This window comes from Zalophus californianus, chromosome X, assembly GCF_009762305.2.
Source record: "Zalophus californianus isolate mZalCal1 chromosome X, mZalCal1.pri.v2, whole genome shotgun sequence".
NCBI classification, from domain to species: domain Eukaryota; kingdom Metazoa; phylum Chordata; class Mammalia; order Carnivora; family Otariidae; genus Zalophus; species Zalophus californianus.
This window is the reverse complement of record NC_045612.1, coordinates 36,840,385-36,861,182: the sequence shown is the minus strand read 5'-3', so window position 1 is coordinate 36,861,182 and position 20,798 is coordinate 36,840,385. Positions and strand designations below refer to the sequence as shown.

General features: G+C 41.4%; 2 protein-coding genes across 4 annotated transcripts in view; one reads left to right on the top strand and one right to left on the bottom strand.

Moving 5' to 3' along the window:
* The window catches only part of TRPC5 (transient receptor potential cation channel subfamily C member 5), a 257,295-nt gene that overhangs the window by 66,331 nt on the left and 170,166 nt on the right, over positions 1-20,798 (bottom strand). The gene's annotated exons all lie outside the window — the stretch shown is intronic.
* Positions 1-20,798, top strand: part of TRPC5OS (TRPC5 opposite strand) — a 56,973-nt gene that overhangs the window by 31,868 nt on the left and 4,307 nt on the right. For 2 of the 3 annotated variants that reach the window (XM_027609572.1, XM_027609570.1), the window contains one exon: positions 15,981-16,081. The gene's annotated coding sequence lies outside the window, so the exon portion shown is untranslated. Of the gene's footprint in view, positions 1-2,858; positions 3,037-15,980; positions 16,082-20,798 lie in introns of those variants that run through there. The other variant, XM_027609569.1, reaches the window with a different exon arrangement.

Here is a 20,798-nt window from a genome sequence, read left to right as displayed (position 1 = left end):
TCAACTTCCACAGTATTTGCATTTTGGGCTGGATAAGTCTTTGTTCTGGGAGACGGTCCTAGGCACTGTCGTGTGTTCAGTCATATCGCTGGCCTCCACCCACTAGTTGCCAGTGGCACTTCCCTATCACCCTCTTATAGTTGTGACAACTGAAAATATTTCCAGACATTGCCAAATGTTTCCCCGTGTGTGTGTGTGTGTGTGTGTGTGTGTGTGTGTGTGTGCGCGCGCGTGCGCGCGCGCACGTGCGCACAGGAATTGACTCAGCTGACACCCACTGCTTGCGAGCCTGGAGCCTAGCTTAGTTACCCCCTTGTCCTTCAGCAGGGGCAATCCAAAGCCATTTCCCATTGAGAAACGTGTGTCCAGTTCACAGCCTCCAGAAAGAGAAATATAACCTTCCCTGGTTACTCGCTTTCAGTTCTGAGACCCTTAAACTCATTCCTTTCTCTGCTTCTCCCTGGAGTGAGTTAATGGCTCAGTACTTGCACTTAAACACAAAGTACTGAAATGATGCCAACACACTTCCCTTATGATCCTGAATATCAAAGCAGAGCCAGAGAGACATCTAATTACAGCAGCGGTTTGTAATGTTTCTACTACTGTAAGGGAAGCATTTATTAATCTGTTCACAAAGTGTAACTAGTAGTTAATAATGCTTATTCTTTTCAAAGTATCTTTCAAATATTATATTATAACTCTGTTGGTAGCCTCCTCAGAGACTGACCAGAGGGTGGGGAAATCAGAGAAAGAGAAAATGTATAAAATATAGGTACAGAACGTTTCAGTGCCCAAGCAGAGCGGAGAACCCAGGAGTCCTGGGCTCTCATTCTTTAGGTTAAACTGAAATGTCTTCCTGACATTTTTAAAAACACTTTATTTTTTTTATTTGGGAGAGAGAGAGGCAAAGGGAGAGGGAGAGAGAGAATCCCAAGCAGACTCCACGTCCAGCATGGAGCCTGACGCTGGGCTCGATCTCACAACCCTGAGATTATGACCTGAGCCTAAGTCAAGAGTCAGACGCTTAACCAACTGAGCCACCCAGGCACCCCTCTTCCTGACATTTTTATGTATCATCCCAATGGGGCCCGTGGTTCCCAAAGGACATTTCATGTGGGTTGAGCTAGACTGCGGGTGAAGATAAGAAAACCACTCTGATATCTTGCCCAGTTCTAACACCATTTTCTAGGCTTCTGAGGTTCCCTGGTTAGTGCCCTGTGAATCTTCCTACTGCTGCTCTGTGGGAAAGTCCAATAAACCAGTCAGTACATTTTTATCAAGTGCATGATAAAAACTCTTAAGACACCAAAATGTGATGTGAATAAAAGGAGTAAGGTTTCACAACTCGTAGCTCATTCTTCCTGGTTCTTAATGGAGCATGTTAATTTATTGAACTAAGAATTTTCTGTATATCCTTGGATTTTAGCCCCATGACAGCTCCATGAAATAGGTATTATTAGTATCTGGCCTCTTTTTACAGAGAAGAGAATGTTAAATCAGTGAGGTTAAATCACATGCCAAAGGCATATAGCTACAAAGTTATAGAGCTGTGATTCCAACCCATTCTATATAACTCCAAAGTCTGTGTTTTTATCTACTATGCTAATGGGATTCATTTATCTGGTCCACTTCCTGTCCTTTTTTTTTTTTTTTTCCAAATGAGTAAGCTATTCCATTTTATGGAAGGAAGAACTGTGGACCAGAAAGTATAAATGACTTGCCCAGGATGACGTGGTGTTGGTGGTGGTGATGATAAGGGTAGGAGTGGAAGAAGCTAGAAAACACATTTTCTTCCTTTTATTGTGTGTGCTCTTTTCTCCTTATCACATTATTTCTAGTTTAGAAGACAAGACACCTCTCATTCTAGGAAGCAATGAAAGGACTAGAAAAAGAAGTCTGCCATTAATTGTGTGATACTGAATTTCTGAATTCTGTGGCACTGACAAACCAGATGATGGAGCCATTTTCTTTCCCAAGAATATTGGAGGTCATTAGCTATTTTTACCCTGCCAGCAGGCTTTGAGTGGGGAGCACATTGCATCCCTTCAGGATCTCCCAGGAGGATTGAAGAATATATTGAATATATATAAAATAGAGCATAGAGAATATTGAAAGAATATACTACACACCTTGACCAAGGAGCTGGGCTAGAGAATCTAGCTGCCACAAAAGGAGAGGTTTTCTATAGCATTATGAAGTTGCTTCTGAGTCACTTTGAGGAGCGAGAGGGAGGAGAAATGCAGAACCAGTTGGCATCTTCCAGGATTTAACTGAGTAACGGTTCCAAGTCTGGAATAACCTTGGGAAATCCTTGACCTTGAAGAAGGTTGGCTTCCTGTTGTCAGCTGGAATTCCCCTGACCACCCCTGTGCAATGAACTCCCTCCCATCATTGGGTCAAGGTGAATAAATCAGAGGGATGGGGCTAGTCTCTTGTTTCTAAGAGACTTAATTTTATTTTTGTTTGATATAGATAGCATATTTACATGCAAGAATAATCCATTTTGTTGGCAGAATGCAGGCTATTAAGCATTACCATTTCTAACAACCCCAGGGATTACTGTAAATCCCTCAGATTTTTGTTACATTCAGTAGTCACAGGCCTTCTGGTTATTCCTACCCTTTCTCAGTAACTTACTAGGAACAAATCTTCATGAAGTATCCTTTTTCATTTGTTTGCCTTTTTTCCCACAAAAGTCCTCATAGCCCAGAGGTTTTATACAATTGTAACCATCCTTTTATTTTCAGCCATTGTCCATGCCACACCCCTTGAGGCTTATCACCGGATTTTCACTCCTCCCTTCCCATCAAAACCATATCCCTGCCCCATCATCCAGAAGCAGGCAGAACTGAAGAAGGACTGAGCTGGTGATGAGTGGCTTTAGTAGAGGAATCTGAAGATCCTTAAAGCTCTTTCCTTCATTTCCTGAGATTTCTGTGGTCAGACATCAGTCCTGGAGTGTGGAGGCCCTGGAAAGCCCTTTGGCTCAGAGTCCGTCAGTTCTGGGTTGGAATCCTATCTGCCGCTTGCAGCCAGGTGATCTTTAGCAATTCTCTGTTGCCATCTTTTTAAAGTGAGGATGATATTCATTTGTTGCCATTTGTTTTTCTGACCACCTGGCCATTTACCCCCAAATTCCTACACCTATTCTTTCATTTTGAGCTGTGCGCATTGCTTTTGACTTTGTGATTTGGTAGATTGTTTTATTTAAAAAAAATTGTTTTAAAGATTTTATCTATTTGACAGAGAAAGAGAGAGCACAAGTAGGCAGAGCAGGAGGCAGAGGGAGAGGGAGAAGCAGACTCCCCGATGAACAGGGAGCTGGACATAGGGCTCGATCTCAGGACCCTGGGATCATGACCTGAGCCGAAGGCAGACACTTAACCGACTGAGCCACCCAGGCGTCCCTATAGATTGTTTTAATTTAGCCTTCAACTAATGGCTGTACAGACCCGCCCTTGGTTTTGTTTGTAGAATGAAAACCCCACGAGGGCCAGAGCTGTGGTTATTTGTGCTTACCATCATATTCCCAGGCCCTAGGATGATATTTGGCACATAGCAAGTGATCAATACATTTTTATGGGATGAATGAATGAATGAATACACAGATTTCCTGATCCTAGTGCCCAGATCAGTCCCTTTGACCTACTACTACACACAGCCTAATGTGAGGAGTGGTTCTATATTACAAGAATAGGCCCTATTCAGGTACTATCCTGTGAGGAGGGCTACTTGCCCTCTTTGTCCTGGAGAGTACCCGCAAATTTCAGTTAGTTCATTCAGGGCTGATCCTGAGTCATCCTGTACTTGAAGGGGTTAATAGGACTGTACAGGCTTATTTAAGTTGATAAGGATGACAAAAATGATTAGTGGAGCCAAAGTGAACAAATGCTCGAGTTCAGCCTTATGAGACTTATACTCCTTTTACTGCAATTGTAGTATGTTATCTTCCTCCTCCTCCTCCTCCTTCTTCTTCTTCCTTTTTTCTTCTTTCTTCTTTCTTGTAGAGAGAGAGAGAGCAGGAGTGGGGGACAGGCAGCCAATGTGGGGCTCGATCTCACAACACTGCTACCATGACCTGAACTGAAATCAAGAGTGGGACGCTTAACTGACTGAGCCACCTAGGTGCCCTGCTATCTTTCTTTTTAATTCCCAGTTGTACATTATGGGCAGAAGCTGTAGCTGTATCTCCTGTCCTTGGGGAAGCCTTTCTTCTATATCTGTTACAAACTTTTTACAAAATGTAGGTGTCCTGGAAGCAGTTGTACGACCATCTTGACTGAATGAAAAGATTTATTTCTGGGTGGAGTGTTACCTAAAAGAGTTTCGCCTGGTTTCTTGGGGGTTATCAATTCAGTGGTTGCTTCCTGTGTGACACTATAAATCTGGCTGCAGTGAGGCCAGGAGTAGCTTATTTCCTGTTGCAGTTGGGTAAGGTGGGATTATGTCTGTTCCTTTTTATGACCCAGAGGGCAGCCTGAAACTGCAGGATAACTGAGGTAATGGCAGATGTAAACTAGGGGAGGTGAGGGCTGAAAGGAGTTTTTGATTGAGGTTAATCTTAGTAAAGAATCCTTAGGCGTGTACAGTCCTATTAGCTGTAGTTTAGCCAAGGCCTAAGCAGTGGTTAATTAAAGCAAATCCAGGGCCTATGCAGGAGCACAGTCTAGATAAGGCCTAGCTGGGGCTTGAACCCAATTAAGCCATGGTCCTGGCATAGTTAGGCCTAACCAGGGCACAGCCAGGTTCAAAGCCTAGTTAAGGCCTAGTCAGCCCTGTTGAGGGCTAGTCAGCCCAGTTAAGATATAACCAGAGCCTAAGCCTACTTATGGCTTAGTTGTCCAGTTAAAGTCTAGATAACTCAGTTAAGGCCCTGCCAGGGCCTAAACATAGTTAAGGTCTAGTCAGAGTCTGGTTAAGACATAGCCAGGGCCTAAACGTAGTTAACTACTAGTCAGAGTATAGTTAGACTTAGCCAGAGCATGTTTAGGATCTATCAGAGTCTTCTTAAGGTTCAGCCAGGTTCTAAGCCTAGTGTATGTTTAGTCAGAGACCATTTAGGGCCAAAATTTACTTAAGTTTTAGTCAGAAACTACTTGAGGTAGATCCAGGACCTAAGGTTATTAAAGCCTGGTCAGAGCCTGATTAAGCCCTAGCCAGAGTCTTGTTAAGGTATAGCCAAGGTCTAAGCTGAAATAAAAGCTAACCGATAGGGTTAAGATCCCATCAGAGTATGATAAGGATTAGTCATGGCCTAAGCCTAGTTTATGTCTAGTCAGAGACCAGTTAGGGCCAAAACCTACTTAAGTTTTAGTCAGAAACTACTTGAGGTAGATGCATGGCCTACACTTACTAAAGCCTAGTCTGAGCCCAGTTAAGGCCTAGCCAGAGTCTTGTTAAAATATATCAGGGCCTATGCCTAGTTAAAAGCTAACCAACATGGTAAATATCTCATCAGAGTATATTAAAGAATAGCTAGGTCCTAAGCCTAGTTTATGTTTAATCAGAGAACAGTTAGGGCCAAAATCTACTTAAGTTTCAGTCAAAAACTATTGAGGTAGGTCCAGGACCTAAGCTTATTAAATTCTAGTCAGAGCCTGGTTAAGGCCTAGCCAATATCTTGTTAAGGTATGGCTAGGGCCTAGTCTAGTTAAAAGCTAACCAACATGGTTTAGATCTCATCAGGGTATGATAAGGACTAGCGATGGCCTAAGCCTAGTTTATGTCTAGTCAGAGACCAGCTAGAGCCAAACTCTATTTAAGTTTTAGTCAGAAACTGCTTGAGGTAGATCCAGGGCCTAAGCTTATTCAAACCTAGTCAGAACCTAGTTAAGGCCTAGCCAGAGTCTTGTTAAGGTATTCCCAGAACCTAAACCTAGTTTAAAGCTAGCCAGGCCACTTGAGGCCTAACTAGGGCTAAAGCCTAATTCAGGCCTAGTCAGAGCCTAGTGAAGTCTAGTCAGAACCTAAGAGTCTAGTTAATGTATAGCAAGGGCCCGAGGCTAGTTAAGGGATAGTTTGTCCAGTTAAGACCTAGTTAGTTTACTTAAGGCCCAGCTAGGGCCAAAGCCCAGTTAAGGCCTAGTGAGGGCTCAGTTGAGGCTTAGTCAGGGTTCATTTCAGGCCTAGTCAGAGCCCGAGACTGGTTAAAGCTTAGCTAGTTCACATAAGGCCTAACCAGGGTCTAAACATAGTTTTGGCCTAGCTAGAACCCATTTAAGCCCTAGCCAGGGTCAAAACATAGTTAAGGTATAGTTGGAGTCTAATTAAGACCTAGCTGCAGCCTAAATTTAGAGAAGTTATAGTCAGAGTCTAGTTAAGGGATATCAAGGTTCTAAAGCCCGGTTAAGACTTAATCAACCCAGGGGTGCCTGGGTGGCTCAGTCGTTAAGCGTCTGCCTTTGGCTCAGGTCATGATCCCAGGGTCCTGGGATTGAGCATCGCATCGAGCCCCACATCGGTCTCTTTAAGGCCTATTTAGCCCAGTTAAGGCCCAGAAGGGACTAAACTTAGTTATGTCCTAGTCAGAGTGTAGTTAAGTCCTAGCCAGAGCCTAAGCCCAGTTAATGCCTAGATAGTCTAGTTAAGGTGAAGCCAGGGCCTTACATCTTGTTAAGGCCTCACATCTAGTTAAGGCCTTGTCATCCCAGTTAAGGCCTATTTAGGCCCTCACTTTGTTAAGGGTTAGTCAAGACCAGGGTAACCAGCTTAATCCAGTTTGCCCAAGACTTTGCATATTTAGCACTGAAAGTTCTGGGTCCTGGAAAATCCCCTGGTCCCTGGCAAACCTGACTGATGGGGCACTCCAGTCAAGGCCTTTTTTTTTTTTTAATTTAGTGTTATTATGTTATGTTAATCACCACACATTGCATCATTAGTTTTTGATGTAGTGTTCCATGAATCATTGTTTACGTATAACACCCAGTGCTCCATGCAGAACGTGCCCTCTTTAATACCCATCACCAGGCTAACCCATCCCCCCCCCCCCCCCCCCCAGACCCTCAGTTTGTTTCTCAGAGACCAGTCAGGGCCTTTTAAAGAAAACTTTTCTTTGCCTTGGAGTTTACAAAGCACATTTGTAGTTTATGGTTTTGGTTTATACTTTACAAAACACATTTTCAGCATTATTTCATTTGATTAGTATAGCATCCATTTGAGATAGGTGTTACCCTCATCCCTGATGTGCAGACGAGTAAACTCAGGTTTAGAGAGAAGTGCCTTCCTCAGTGCTGTGCAGTCAGTGTCAAAGGTAGAGCTTAAACCAAACTTCAGAATGTTTGAATTCAAAAGCCGTGCCGTTATTTTTTAAGCTACAGTAAAGGGGCATCTCCCCATAATTAAAAGTTGTCGAAATTACAAAAGTAATACTTGCTCAAGGCCCTTACCATCATCCCGTTTTCAGATCAGGAAAAGTGAGTTATGGCAAGCTTAAGTGACCTGCCCAAGGTAAGAAAACTTTTAAACTTAAACTCAGGTTTCTTTGCCTCCAAATTCCTTATTTTTCCCCTTTAAAGAGAATCTCTTTCCTCCATTCTTCCTGCTTGCTCAGTGTCAGGTACTTCAGTACGTGTCTGTGTGGCTGAGACTGTTTCGGGGTCTGCAGCTTTCAGAGATGTTTCCGTGCATACATTATCTGAAGTCCATCAGGTGTTTGGTAGACTGTACTGGCATTGACACTTCTGTTTGCAGCCTGGGGTTTATCTGGTGACCTGATGCTTGTTGTCCCATGACGGCGAGTCTTTTGAGCCTGGCAGCAGAGCTGGCTTGGTAGTAGAGTTAAACCTCAACCACTTGATTTGCTGTGATCAAAGGACGAATACACTGAAGACAAACTTGGTCTCCTTAGGAATGCTCAGAAGGGTGACTGGATACATCCGTGTTATAATGACATTTTGGGGACCAGGGAAAGAAATCAGGCCTCCCTCTCTGTTACTGTGGGTTCTGCTGCCAGAAGGCACTGAGAACTTGGCTTGCCTTTTCCTGGCTGTGCCATTCTCTTGCCTCCTGTAAGCTTACCAGGGGTGACAGGTGTCTCTGTTAAAAAGCCTGTATGTAAATATAGCTGTATCTTGCACTGTGTTATCCTGAGGACAAAATAGTTGCCACCCCTGCAGAATGTAGCAGCTTCTGGATTGGATGCCAGTGGTAGCAATGTGCCAAGCATGAAGTATCCTGTTCCCCCCACCCCTGCCAAATAAACACCAGCTTCCTCTTCAGTGGTACATTTCAAGGGACAGCCTCCACTCTGCTTGTGGAGATGGGGGGGGGAGTGTGGCAGTGATAGAGGGGGGAGCTTGCAGCACGGGTGGTCAGTGGCCTGGATGGGGCACTGACTGGGAAAGAGGCCACTAGGATGCACTTCAGGGCCATAATTTCCTGCTTTTTGCCGTTAGGTTGCTTTGGAGAACTATTTGGTTCACTGTGTAATGTGAGAGGCAGACAGAGCTGGTTAGAAAGAAACAAATGATTTATTTCACTGAGCAGCTGGTAGATTCAAACGTTGCTTTCTTCCTTGGAGAGGACACCATGTGGGAATGGCATTATTTTCTCTGACATGCACATGGCGACTCCCTACATAAGCTTTAGATGACTTCATGTGTTTGTATTTCCGTGAGCTGGTGAAGCACATTCAGCTTCAAGGCATTGGGTTAATGGCATAAGCAGGCCGTATCTCTGTCCTAAGAAAAGATCTGGAAGGCCTTTCCTGGAGGCCTGGGGGCTTTGCAGTACAATGTTGGAGGCTACGGAAAGGAAGCACAGAACTAGACTTCTGGTTCTACCACATTCCAGCTGTGTGACTCTGGGTAGATCGTTTTGTCTCTCTGGGTGTCAATTTTCCTAAATGTAAGATGGAGGTAATAAACTCTGTGTTGCTCTATCCATGCTATGTGGTAACTGTGGAGATCAAATGAGATATAATGTGAAAACAGTAGAAAAAGTATAAAGCCTTATAAAAAATGTGAGGAATTGTTAGTTCTATTATTCATTCAACAAATAGTTATTGAGTACCCACTGTGCGTGCTTAAATGAAACAGATCACTGTCTTGTTGGAGTTTACCTTCTGGAGTGGGGGGAGTCATAAAACAATAATCATAATAAATAAGTAAACTATACAATATATGTATAGAAGGTGACAAGTTCTAAGAAAATGGAAAAGGTAGAGCAGAATAAATAAGGAATAAGGAAGATTCAGGAGTGCTAGGTGCGGAGGGGGAAGTTAAATTCTTCAAAGGGTGGCACGTGTAGCTCTCGTTGAGAAGGTGAGATGTAAGCAGAGTCTGAAGGAGGGGAGGAATTTAGTCATTCAGATATCTGAGCAAAGAACATTCCAGGCAGAAGTAATAGCCGGTGTAAAGGGCCTACAGAGGAAGTGTTCCTGGTGAGTTTGAGGAATGGCCAAGTGGCCAGGACGGCTGGAGTGGAGGGAGGGGGAGAGAAGTAGAAATGAAGTTGCAGACTATATCGTGGAGGGCCATGTAGGCCATTATAAAGGATCTGGGCTTTATTCTGAAGGATATGCAGAACCATTAGAGGAGGAGAGACATGGTCTGACTTACACTTTATTTTACTTATTTTATTTTATTTTTGAGAGAGAGGGCATGGGGAGGAGCAGAGGGAGGAGAGAGAGAGAGAATCTTAAGCAGGCTCCATGCCCAGCGCAGAGCCCAGCTCAGGGGTCGATCTCATGACCCCGAGCCAAAGTCAAGAGATGGATGCTTAACCAACCAAACCACCTAGCTGCCCCATTCTGACTTACATTTTAAAGGGCTCACTCTGGCTCTTGTGTTGAGAAGAGACTGGGGTGAGGCAAAGGGAATCCTGTGAGGAGGCTGTTGAAATAATCAGGGTGAGAGGTAGATGCTGGTGGCTCGCAATGACAAGTTTTAGATTTTGAATATATTTTGAAGGCAGAGCCAAAAGGATATTGGCTTTGGACTGTGGGGAAAAGAAAAGAGTCAAACAAAGATAAACTCAAGATTTTTTCACCTGAGTAGCGAGAAGGATAGAGTTGCCATCTAATGAGCTGGAGAAGGCTCTAGGTAGAGCAGGTTTTGGAGGGAAGACCAAGGATCCAGTTCTGGATATACGGAGTTTCAGATATCACAGGTCAGCATGAAGGCAATTAAATACACAAGGAGGAAATTCTGGAGAAAGGTCTGAACTAGCTAAATAAATTTGGAAGTCATCTGTGTTATAGGTATTATTTACAGCCTGGAGGAGATCACTAAGGAAGTAATTATAGATGGAGCAGAGGAGGACCTGGGGAGTGATCAACCATGTCAAGGCTGGAAGCCACTGGGGACTTGGACAAGGGTACTTAAGTGGAGTGGCCATTATATTTCATTAAAAGTGTGTGTTTTAGAACAGAAATATTTAACCTGGTAATATCAGTCATGAGATAAGAGAGATTTTGTTCTTGTCGAGCAAAACTGCCTGGAGATTCCCCTGCCTCTAACTAATATTAAAAAGAAAACTGAGGAATCCTGAAAGGACAACTCCACCCAGCCTTTCATTTGAGGGCTCTTGCCAGACCAAAGAGCTGGGGCCCTGATGTGCTTTTCTGAGTCCCAAGCATATAGGTAATGGGATGAGCTCTTTACCCATGTTTAAAATGCCAACCTTTGGCCCTTTTATGAACCTTGAGAGGTAGAGGAATGAAATCTTCAGAGGGAAAGGAAACAACGAATTCATGCCCAAGGGCAAAACATTTTTCTTTATAGGATATTAAGAAATGTTTTCTCTGCCTCCCTTCCTCCAGTTTATTCTGATTGTGTTTATCTCAGAGGTCAGAAATGGAGAAGTCTTATTTTTTATTTCCATGGAGCAGCATATGGTCCTTGGGTGATTTTAACGTTCATGTAGATTTTTGGTATCTCTCCTTTTTACTAGAATGTTCTGACTATAGATGCACTCTGGGTACAATAGTATGTAGGGATGAGGACAATGGAATGGTTATCCTCAAGGGGATTTGTGGCCTATGAGCCACTTGGTAAGCCACCCACCATGGCCATATGGTGTTCTTGTTGCAATCTTAACGCTGTTTCTTATTCTGTTGGTGATTAGGAGCTGCCCAGAGCATTACTAGGTGGACCACAGTGTAAAGGACAGCACAGAGGGTAGAGAGCCTAAAGAATCAGATTCTCACTGTTGCTCTGCTACTAACCAGCTGTGTAATCCCGGCAAGTTACTTATCGATGATGCGTCTTCACTTCCTCAGTCGTAAAAAAGGAATAATCCTTGTTTCACAGGATGTTATCAGGATTAAATAAGTTAATGTACGTGAAGGTACTTGAGGATATAATTAGCAGAAGGAGGAAATGACGAAACACAGATGAACTACCAAGGGAGGTTATAGAATCATATTTTGAGATCATTAAAAACAGAAGCATTCTTCCTTTGGTGGATAAGTAGTAAGCACATTTGCAGGCAGAAGGAAGAACTATACGGACTCTGATCTTTTTTCCAGGTGGAAAAAGAAACGAACCAGGTCTCTCCTGGCAAACTGGCATTTGCCACAGAAACAGAGAGGAGGCCACGACTGGTGCTTAGTCTTGCTCTTGCCAAATTTCTGAGAAGTATTCTTGAAACGCAGGACTAAAGCCAGGCTTGAGATGGTAGAGAATAAAAAGCACACAAAGATCTATGTATGATGCTCCTTTTCTTACCCAAACGATTCACGTAGGAAGATCTCAAAGTCTGGGCTGGTTCAGGTGAAGTCATGCTAGACACAGGGTAATGGCCTTCATTTTCTTGCCTTAATGACTTTGCCAGTTACTTTCTAAGGGAATGTTTCCAAGGAATAAGCTAGTTAATGCTTTGAAAGATGCATCACCATAAGACCAAGCAGAGGGCCTTCTCCACGCAGCTGGCCCTATACTGGAGGAATAGTCAATGAGCAGTCTTGACGTGTAGCCAGCTTCTCCCTGCCAGAGCTAGGAGCCAGAGTGCGTGCATGCTTCAAAGGCAAGAAGGAGTTAGGCTAGGAAGATCCACTAATCCTCAAGGATTCCCTACCTGATTGGCCTCAGGTCTTCTGGAAGGATGACCTGTGACCAAGAGTCACAAGACAGTCCTGCTCCCTCATATCTTTACCCAAGTTCAAAGTCATGTTAGTTCTAACCATGAGATAAATTGTTATCTCTGGCCCTTCCTTCCAGTTTTTGTAATACCTGCAGCTCCTCCACTCCTACCTTCAAGGGGTCACTAGTCAGTACTCGGGATGCACCACTCGCCGGTTCCCGGATCCCAGAATTTCTTCAGAACAATTACATTAGCTAGCATTTATTAAGAGCTTCCTATATAGCAGGCACCATTCTATACTTGTTGCGTATATTAACTCATGTTGTTCTCACGACCCTTATTACCTTCATTTTGCAGATGAGAAACTGAGGCAGAGTAGCCTTACTGCCAGAGTAAGGTAGTACTCTAGTACTCTCCCTTCTACCTGGAAGGTAGTAAGTGGAAAAGTTGAGATTCAAACACAGATCTGTTTGACACAGATCCTACCCTTACAACCACTAGCATCACGTGACTGTCTCTCCCAAAGAAAATTACACGAACAAACAACGGCGATTTGCCTTTTTCCTTCTCAGAAAGCTGAGAGAAGATGTGAAAATAGAATCCCTTTTCCTGTTACTTCCAAGTTTTGTTCTTATTTCCCTTATTTTAGACCATGTCCTCTGCACTGGTAATATTTAAAAGCCAAGAACCTTTCTAGAAGTAGTACAGCTCTTTTTAGGCTCTCTGAGGTGGGGGGTGGTGGTGGCTGTGGGCTTCTCATAATAGCCAAGATTCAGGGACAAGCCTGTGCAGGGTCCCACCAAACCAAGATGGGGGGGCTGTTCTCCCGTTTGAATAGTTTTGAGGAAACTCTTTTGTCTGTCTAGGAAAATAACTAAGAGATACATTTTCAAAAGTGGTTGTTTTTCTCCAGTGACTAAGTTGTTTTTCGGAACGGTAAGCAAGAATTTGTGATTCTCTCTGCAGCAGTGAGCAAATTTGGAGGAGGAGGAAAGAAATTCAGTAGAATTCAGTTTAAATTGACCATAAGGACATTTCCTACTCCCTCTCTTTCCAGTTTCTGTTTTGAATTTTTCATATATTTTCAAGAAGGGACCATGTTTAGCTCTTCAGCTGCACAATTCTTTCCTTTTTCTCTTGATAAATTAAAGATGGTTCATGGGGATTTTAAATGTCAGATCCTATAACAGGCAAATGCCTTATTGCACACAGTTTTTTTTTTTTTAAAGGCATAGTTTTGTCGCTTAAAAAAAAAAGTTTAAAGGGTAAACACTTGTTTTGTTCATTGTAGCCCCTCAGAGAGCACCAGCTATGTCAAAATTACAAAATTTTTCAGGGCGCCTGGGTGGCTCAGTCACTGAAGCTTCTGACCCTTGATTTCGGCTCAGGTCGTAGTCTCAGGGTCGTGAGATTGAGCCCCGTGTCAAGCTACGCACTGAACATGGAGCCTTCTTGTCCCTCTCCCTCTGCTCCTCCCTCTGCTCCTCCCCAAGCTCCTGCTCTCTCTTTCTTTCTCTCCCTCTCAAACAAACAAACAAATAGATAAATAGAATCTTTTAAAAAAATTATAAGATTTGTCCTTTGGGGACAAGGACCTCTTGATGTTTTCCTCAGGGGTGAGGACAGCAATGAGAAGTAATGTCTGGGGGGTGTTTTTTTTTTTTTTTAATCTGTATCGAATGCGTGTATCCAAATGGTACTGCAGCACCAGAGAAGGGAGCATTATGAAAAAATTTACTGTTTGTAGATAGGAACCTGGCACCTACACTCACCAAAGGCGCACTTTAATCTCTCTCACATAACTGCCTCTGTTCCCCCTGGATATGAACTAATTTACCTTGCCTGTTGCAGAGAAGCTTATCTACTATAAACATAGACCCAGAGGATTTGTATTCCTTTGCTCCTTTTCTATCCTACTGTTAAGACACTTATTGTCAGTTTGCTAGTTATGAGCATCACAAAATAGCAGGGTAGGACTATCAGCTAAAAGAAAAACGATGGCTCTTGATTAGTTGTGCTGACAAAAATGTCCTAAGAGTGAGATTAATAAAACCTATTAATAAAAATTAATAAAAACCTATGGGGTTAAAAACCCTAGTTATCGGATGGCTAGCTTGCTCTCTGTCCCAGCTGTCTTTCTGAGCTACTTGTAAGATGTGGGTCATCTCATCTTGTGTCAGTTTATAACTCCATCTAGCTATAAGGCTCTCTTGCTTTACTTAGCACTGACCTGAGGTAGAGAGCCACATGGGCCAAAGGGACCCTGCTCTGTACCTTCAGATTTCATTCCATTGTCATTGGCTGTGATGACTGGCTTGCTAAACACTGCCAAGATTCTCATCACTGTCTTGCTGTCCTTACTGGTTTTACAGGAAAGAGACCCAAAATTAAAAGTAAAACAATTTTTTTGAGATATACATACAGTAAAGCACACAAATTTTAAGGGTAGAGCTGAATGTTTTTTTAAAAATATATGTAATCATATTATGACATAGAACCTTTCTAGCACCCCAGAAAGCTGTTTTCATATCCCTTGCCAGTCAATAATCCTCCAGCCAAAGATAACCACTTCATTCACTTCCATTTCATAGACTTGTTTACTTATTTTAAAATTTCATGTAAATGGAATTATACAATATGCCTTTTATGCATCTGGTTTCTTTCAACATTCTTGTACATGTTTTTTTGGGGGACATTTGTACATTTTTCTTTTGGATATTGAAGAGTAGAATTATAGAGTCATGAGATAGAGGTATGTTTGGTTTTAGTAGATACTGTCAAATAGTTTCCTTTTTTAAAGATATTTATTTATTTATTTGTTTATTTATTTATCAGTGAGCGTTAGCGAGAGAGAGAGAGAGAGAGAACGCACAAGCAGGGGGAGCGGAGGCAGAGAGAGAAGCAGGCTCCCCGCTGAACAGGGAGCCCGATGTGGGGCTCGATCCCAGGACCCTGGGATCATGACCTGAGCTGATGGCAGACGCTTAACAGACTGAGCCACCCAGGCATCCCTGTCAAACAGTTTCCTAAAAGTACTTATTACCACTTAACACTTTCACCAACAATGTATGAGAGTTCCAGTTGCTCCATGTTCTTCTCAATGCTTGGTACTGTCAGTTTTTTTCCATTTTAGCTATTCTTTGGTGGGGTTTTGTGTGTCTTATTGTAGTTTTAATTTGCATTTTTCTTATGTACTGTAATGAAAGCCTACTCATATGCTTATAGGCCATTTGGATTTTCTCGTCTGTGAAGTGCCATTTAGTTTTTTTTTTTTTTTTAAATTGCGGGGGCTCTTTTTTTAAATTGGATTCTCTCTTTTTCTTATTGATTTGAACGACTATAAAAAATACATGTGTATATTGGATACAAGTCCTTCGTTAGATATACACATACATACTGTGAATATTTTTTTCCAGTCTGTGGTTGGCCTTTTCACCCTCTTAAGGGGTCTTTTAATAAATGGAAGTTATTTATTTTTATGAAGTCCAGTTTATCAATCTTCTTTCATAGTTAATATTTTTTGTGTCAAATAAGAAATCTTTGCCTACCAAGGTCAAGAAGATATTTGCGTATGGTTTGATCTTGAAGATTTATTGTTTTATCATTCATGTTAGGTCTATGATCCATTTACAATTATTATTAATTTTGGTATGTGGTGTGTAATGGATTAGAAATTTGAGAAGCCTGAAATTCAGGATTAGTTTTCTCTACTAGCCTCAAATATTATGCAGATTTCTCCTTTTCCACAGTAGAGTCCTTCTGCCTCGGGGCCAAACCTCATCTTCAACTTGTGCCCAGAATGAGCAAATGTCTCATGAAGAAAAAAGCTCTGGATGACCAGCTCACTTAGGAAAGGCTCTGTGCTCTCAGAAATTTTAGTTCATCTTGTCCTTGTTTCCACAGATCAGGGATATCTTTACATATTGATTTTGCAGTTTATCCTTCTTTTTGTTCTTTAGTTTGTGACAGGAGCATTCACATCCCCGCTTGAAAGCGGAAGTCCGGAAAACATTCACGGGCTGGAACCTTGACTTTCTCATCCATCTCAGCTCTATCACAGGTGAGTAGTTTGAGTGTTTGGGCCAATTCAGTAGGTCAGTAGAAGGGCAGATAAAATGGACACAGCATTTCTTCCACAGATGATGAGGATCCCTGAGGGCACCAGTCAGGCTGTTGCCATCCCTCCGCCTTAGGGCTCATAGTCAGCTTGGAATTTGGCCAGCTTCCAGGGATGGCAAATGAGATTTCTTTCCCTGCTCAGAATGAGATGTCAGCTCTGGCCTGAATAAGGCAAATTTTGCTCCTATGTAGCCACCTCAATTGGTGCCCTCCGGCATAGGACTTCAGGAGTCAGACTTGGGCTGACTTTTGGTTCTGCATCTTTACTTAACCATGTGACTGTGGGCAAGTTTGTTAATTTCTCTGATTCTCAATTCTTTCATCTGTAACTTCATAGGGTTACTGTGAGGATGAAATGTCCTAATATAAGACAAGCGGATTTCACAGAAACATAATAGGTCTTCTACAAATGTGAGCGTTTATTAGAATAATTATTCATGGGCATGTCATCTCATCTGATATATGGTTCTTGAGGCTGGGGATTATGCTTGGTTAAATTTTTAGAAGGAGTAAAATTTACATGTAGTGAGATGCACAAATCTTATGAGTACTATTTAATGAGTTTTGACAAATGCATATTCATATTTTTGTAACCCAAAATTCTAAAATATAATCATTACCATCACCCCAGAAAGTTCTCTTATGCCTCTTCCCAATCAGTTCTCCTCTAGATGCAACCACTTTTCTGATTTTTTTCCATCATAGGTCATTTTGCATTTTCTAGAATTGCATATGAGTGGAATCTTACAGTATGTATTCTTTCATGTCTGGCTTCTTTTATTAAGTATAATGTTTTTGATATCCATCCATGCTATGGTCCCTATCAGTAGTGGCTTTCTTTTTCTTGCTGATTATTATTACATTGTATGAATATACCACATTTTGTTTATCCATTCTCCTTTTGATTGACAGCTGGGCTTTTTCCACTGTTGGTTTTCTTTTTTTTTTTGCTATTATGCATAAAGCTGCTATAACCATTCTTCTAAAAGTCTTTTTGTGAATTTAATTTCTCTTGGTTAAACAACTCAGAGTGAAATTGCTGGGGATCAAGGTGGGTGCTTGCTTAGTTTTGTAAGAAACTGCCAGACAGTTTCAAAGAGGTTGTACCATTTTATATCCCACCAGCAATGTGTGAGAATTCTGGTTGCTCTACAGCTTTGTCAACATCTGGTGTTGTCAGTCTTTAATTTTTAACCAGTTAATTAGTATGTTGTGGTGTCTTATTGTGATGTTAATTTGTATTTCTTTGATGACGAATGATGTTGACTGTTTTTTCATGTGCTTATTAGCTATTTATTTTTCTTCCTTTGTGAAATGTTTGTCCAAATCTTCTGCCCATTTTTAATTGGTTTATCTTTTTATTATTGAGTTGTAGGGGCACTGTTTTTTTTATTGGGGTATCATTGGCATAGAACAGTATATTAGTTTCAGGTATATGACAGAATGATTTGGTCTTTGTATATATTGCAAAGTGATCACCACAATAAATGTCAGTAATATCTGTCACCATACATAGTTACAAAACATTTTTTCTTGTTATAATTTTTGAGATTTATTCTTAGTAACTTTCAGATATGCAATACAATATTATTCACTATAGTCACCATGCTGTACGTTACATCCCTGTGACTTACTTATTTTATAAGGGAAAGTTTGTACCTTTTGACTCCATTCACCCACTTCACCCACTGTCCACCCCCCAGTAGGGCTCTTTGTATATTCTGGTTACAAGTTCTTTGTCAGATAGATGTTTTATGGATATTTTCTCTCAGTCTGTGGACTGCTGCTCATTTTATTTACCGTGTGTTTTGATGAATTGGTTTATCTTTGTACCCCTTGCTATCTCTATTCATGGCTGCAACTTGATAATATTTTCTGAATGAAAGAGCTGAAAGTTGTCCCTTCCTCCTGCCTATAGGTACCATAATGCAAAAATGTACTGCATGCATAACGAGAAAGGGATGGTTAGGGGAGCTTTCTTAGGTTAGAGGGTGAGAAATCTGAGATGATATTTAAACTGAGAACAGAATGACAAGAAGCCATTTTTTTTTCCCCCTGGGGAAAGGGATTGCAGGCAGAGGGAACAGCTAATAAAAGGGCCCTTAAGGAACCCTTAAACACTGTTGGTGGAAATATAAATTGGTATAGCCACTATGGAAAACAGTATGGAGCTTCCTCAAAAAATCAAGAATAGAACTACCATATGACATAGCAATTCTACTTCTGGGTATTTATCTGAAGAAAATAAAAACACTAATTTGAAAAGACACACACACCCCATGTTCATTGCAGCATTATGTAATTGCCAATGTATGGAAGCAGCATATGTGTATCAGTGGGTGAATTTCGGAAAAGAAGATGTGGTTTATATACACAACAGAATATTACTTAGCCATAAAAAGAAAGAGATCTTGCCATTTGCAACAACATGGATGGATCTAGAGGGTATTTGCTAAGTGAAATAAGTTGGGCAGAGAAAGACAAATACTATATGATTTCACTTACATGTGAGCTCTAAAAAACAAAACAAATGAATAAGCAAAACAAAACAAAACTCATAGATAACAGAGAACAGATTGGTGGTTATCAGAGCAGAAGGCGGTTGGGTTGTGGGCAAAAGGGTGAAGGGGGGTCTGCTGTATGGTGATGGATGGCAACTAGATTTATTGTGGTGATCCCACTTTGTAATATATGCAAATATCAAATTACTATGTTGTATACCTGAAACTAGTTTAATGTTATATACTAGTAAAAAAAAATAAAAATAAAAACAAAAAGACTTAAGAAATATATTTTAAAAAATGGCCCTTAGGGTAAGTTGGGGCTAGGCACAAACTATCCAACATATCCCCTTTCAGGCACACTAAGGTCTCAGGGGTTACTTGCTTTAAAATTATCACAACTGGAATAAGCTGATGCTATAGTCTTACTCTTTCTTAGTACTGCAGTACTTAGCAGTTTCTCAACACCCTCCTTGTCTTCTCCAAGCCCCCAGGTCCTAGGTTCCAAGATGCTTTGAAGCTAGGAATTGTGGATTAGTTAACACAATGGTCAACAGGGTTAAGGCTAAGTCAGGATATTATTTTTCACTCAAAGGTGACCAAGTGATTGAAGAAGTAAATCAAGGTTTGCATAAGTAAAAAGTAACTACATTTATCTTTATAAAACAGCAAGCTATGAAATGTTCCACCTTTCTGCTTTTTACATTTAGATTGTATAATGTAAAACTTTTTCAATACAATATCAACTCAGTAAGTGGAATATAATTTATTTTTGAAATTTTTCCCAGTTTAGGGAGAGAGAGAAGACAAGATGCCGGGAAGGGATAGTGGAGGAAGGAGATACAGAGAGAGTCAAATAGAATGAAACACATAGGTGAATAAATGGAGGTCTGTTGACCAAGAGGAGGAATGTCAGAGTCCTAGAGGGAGGTAGAGATGCTGAGGAAAAAAACAAAACAAAACAAAAAACACCTGGGTGAAGGAGAAGCCAGAAGTTAAATCGGTTTTGTGTGAGTGTATTCCTCTAGTAATATTTAACAAACGCCTTTCTTCTGTGTTTCCCTTCTGATCCATAGTCTACATTAATGCCAAATTCTTCTCATAGTTTCTTTCCGTTATTTCCTTCCACCAGACTGATTTTTCTCTAGTCAAAATGCAGAGATTCTTTAAGCTAATAGAATAACCTCCAGTGCCCATTCTCCCATATTTCAGATGAGAAGTTATCTCCAACCATAATCATGCCTTCTGGTCATAATTGTTGTGACCCTTCTCGGGGCAAGCTTCACATCTACTGTCAGGATTTTAGACCAAAAAGAAAAAAAAAAGTATGGTTCTGAAAGAACTTATTTTAAGTGGAGGTAGTATATAACTGAGTGGGTCAAAGCAGGCCCCGTGGAGACCAGCAAGCTCCATCTGAAAATCACAGTTCATCTGGCCAGTGGTTTGCTGGACTCTGATAAAGGTCTAAGGAGTACAATTAGCCAGAGGTAGTGCCTGTGGTTTGCTGGGCCCCGCTCTGGTCAGAACTGATGGAAATAGGGCATTGATAGATTTGGCAATATCCTAAAAGGAGTGAAATGGATGGCTGCTTCCTAATACTTTCCACTAGGAAAAGCTCAACTGAGGCTAGAGAAATAAAAGCAGCCCCATTTGCAGGACTGGCGGCTAGAAATTCAATGTGTATATGTACCCAAGGAAACACTTGGTCAAAATATATAGCTAAACTGATCAGCCATGGACTGAAGATGTATGTTATAATAAATGGAACATTACAGACTGGACTATTGCAGGAAAAACAATCTGGTGAAGGGAGATAAGAAAAGAAATCAATGAAAGAAATTTAGCAATTCATGTAGGACATGTACCAACTCGTCAGAACAGGAAGACAGAATGATCTATTTAGAGTAAAAGAAGAGACAATCTGACCTCCAAAACTAATGTGGACTCTACAGTCCTGGGGACTCCAAGTCCCAACTCAACTCCCTTGTCAGTTCAATTTAAGGTCACAGAATGGGCCCGTGAAGCCTCATGGCATTTGGACATGAATGTCCTAGGTAAGCAGAGGGGAAAGAGTGGGGGAAAATGTATGAATCAAACAAACAAGTGAGTAAGCGATATGAGACATGTCACATTACTAAAAACTTGCATCTTCAACAA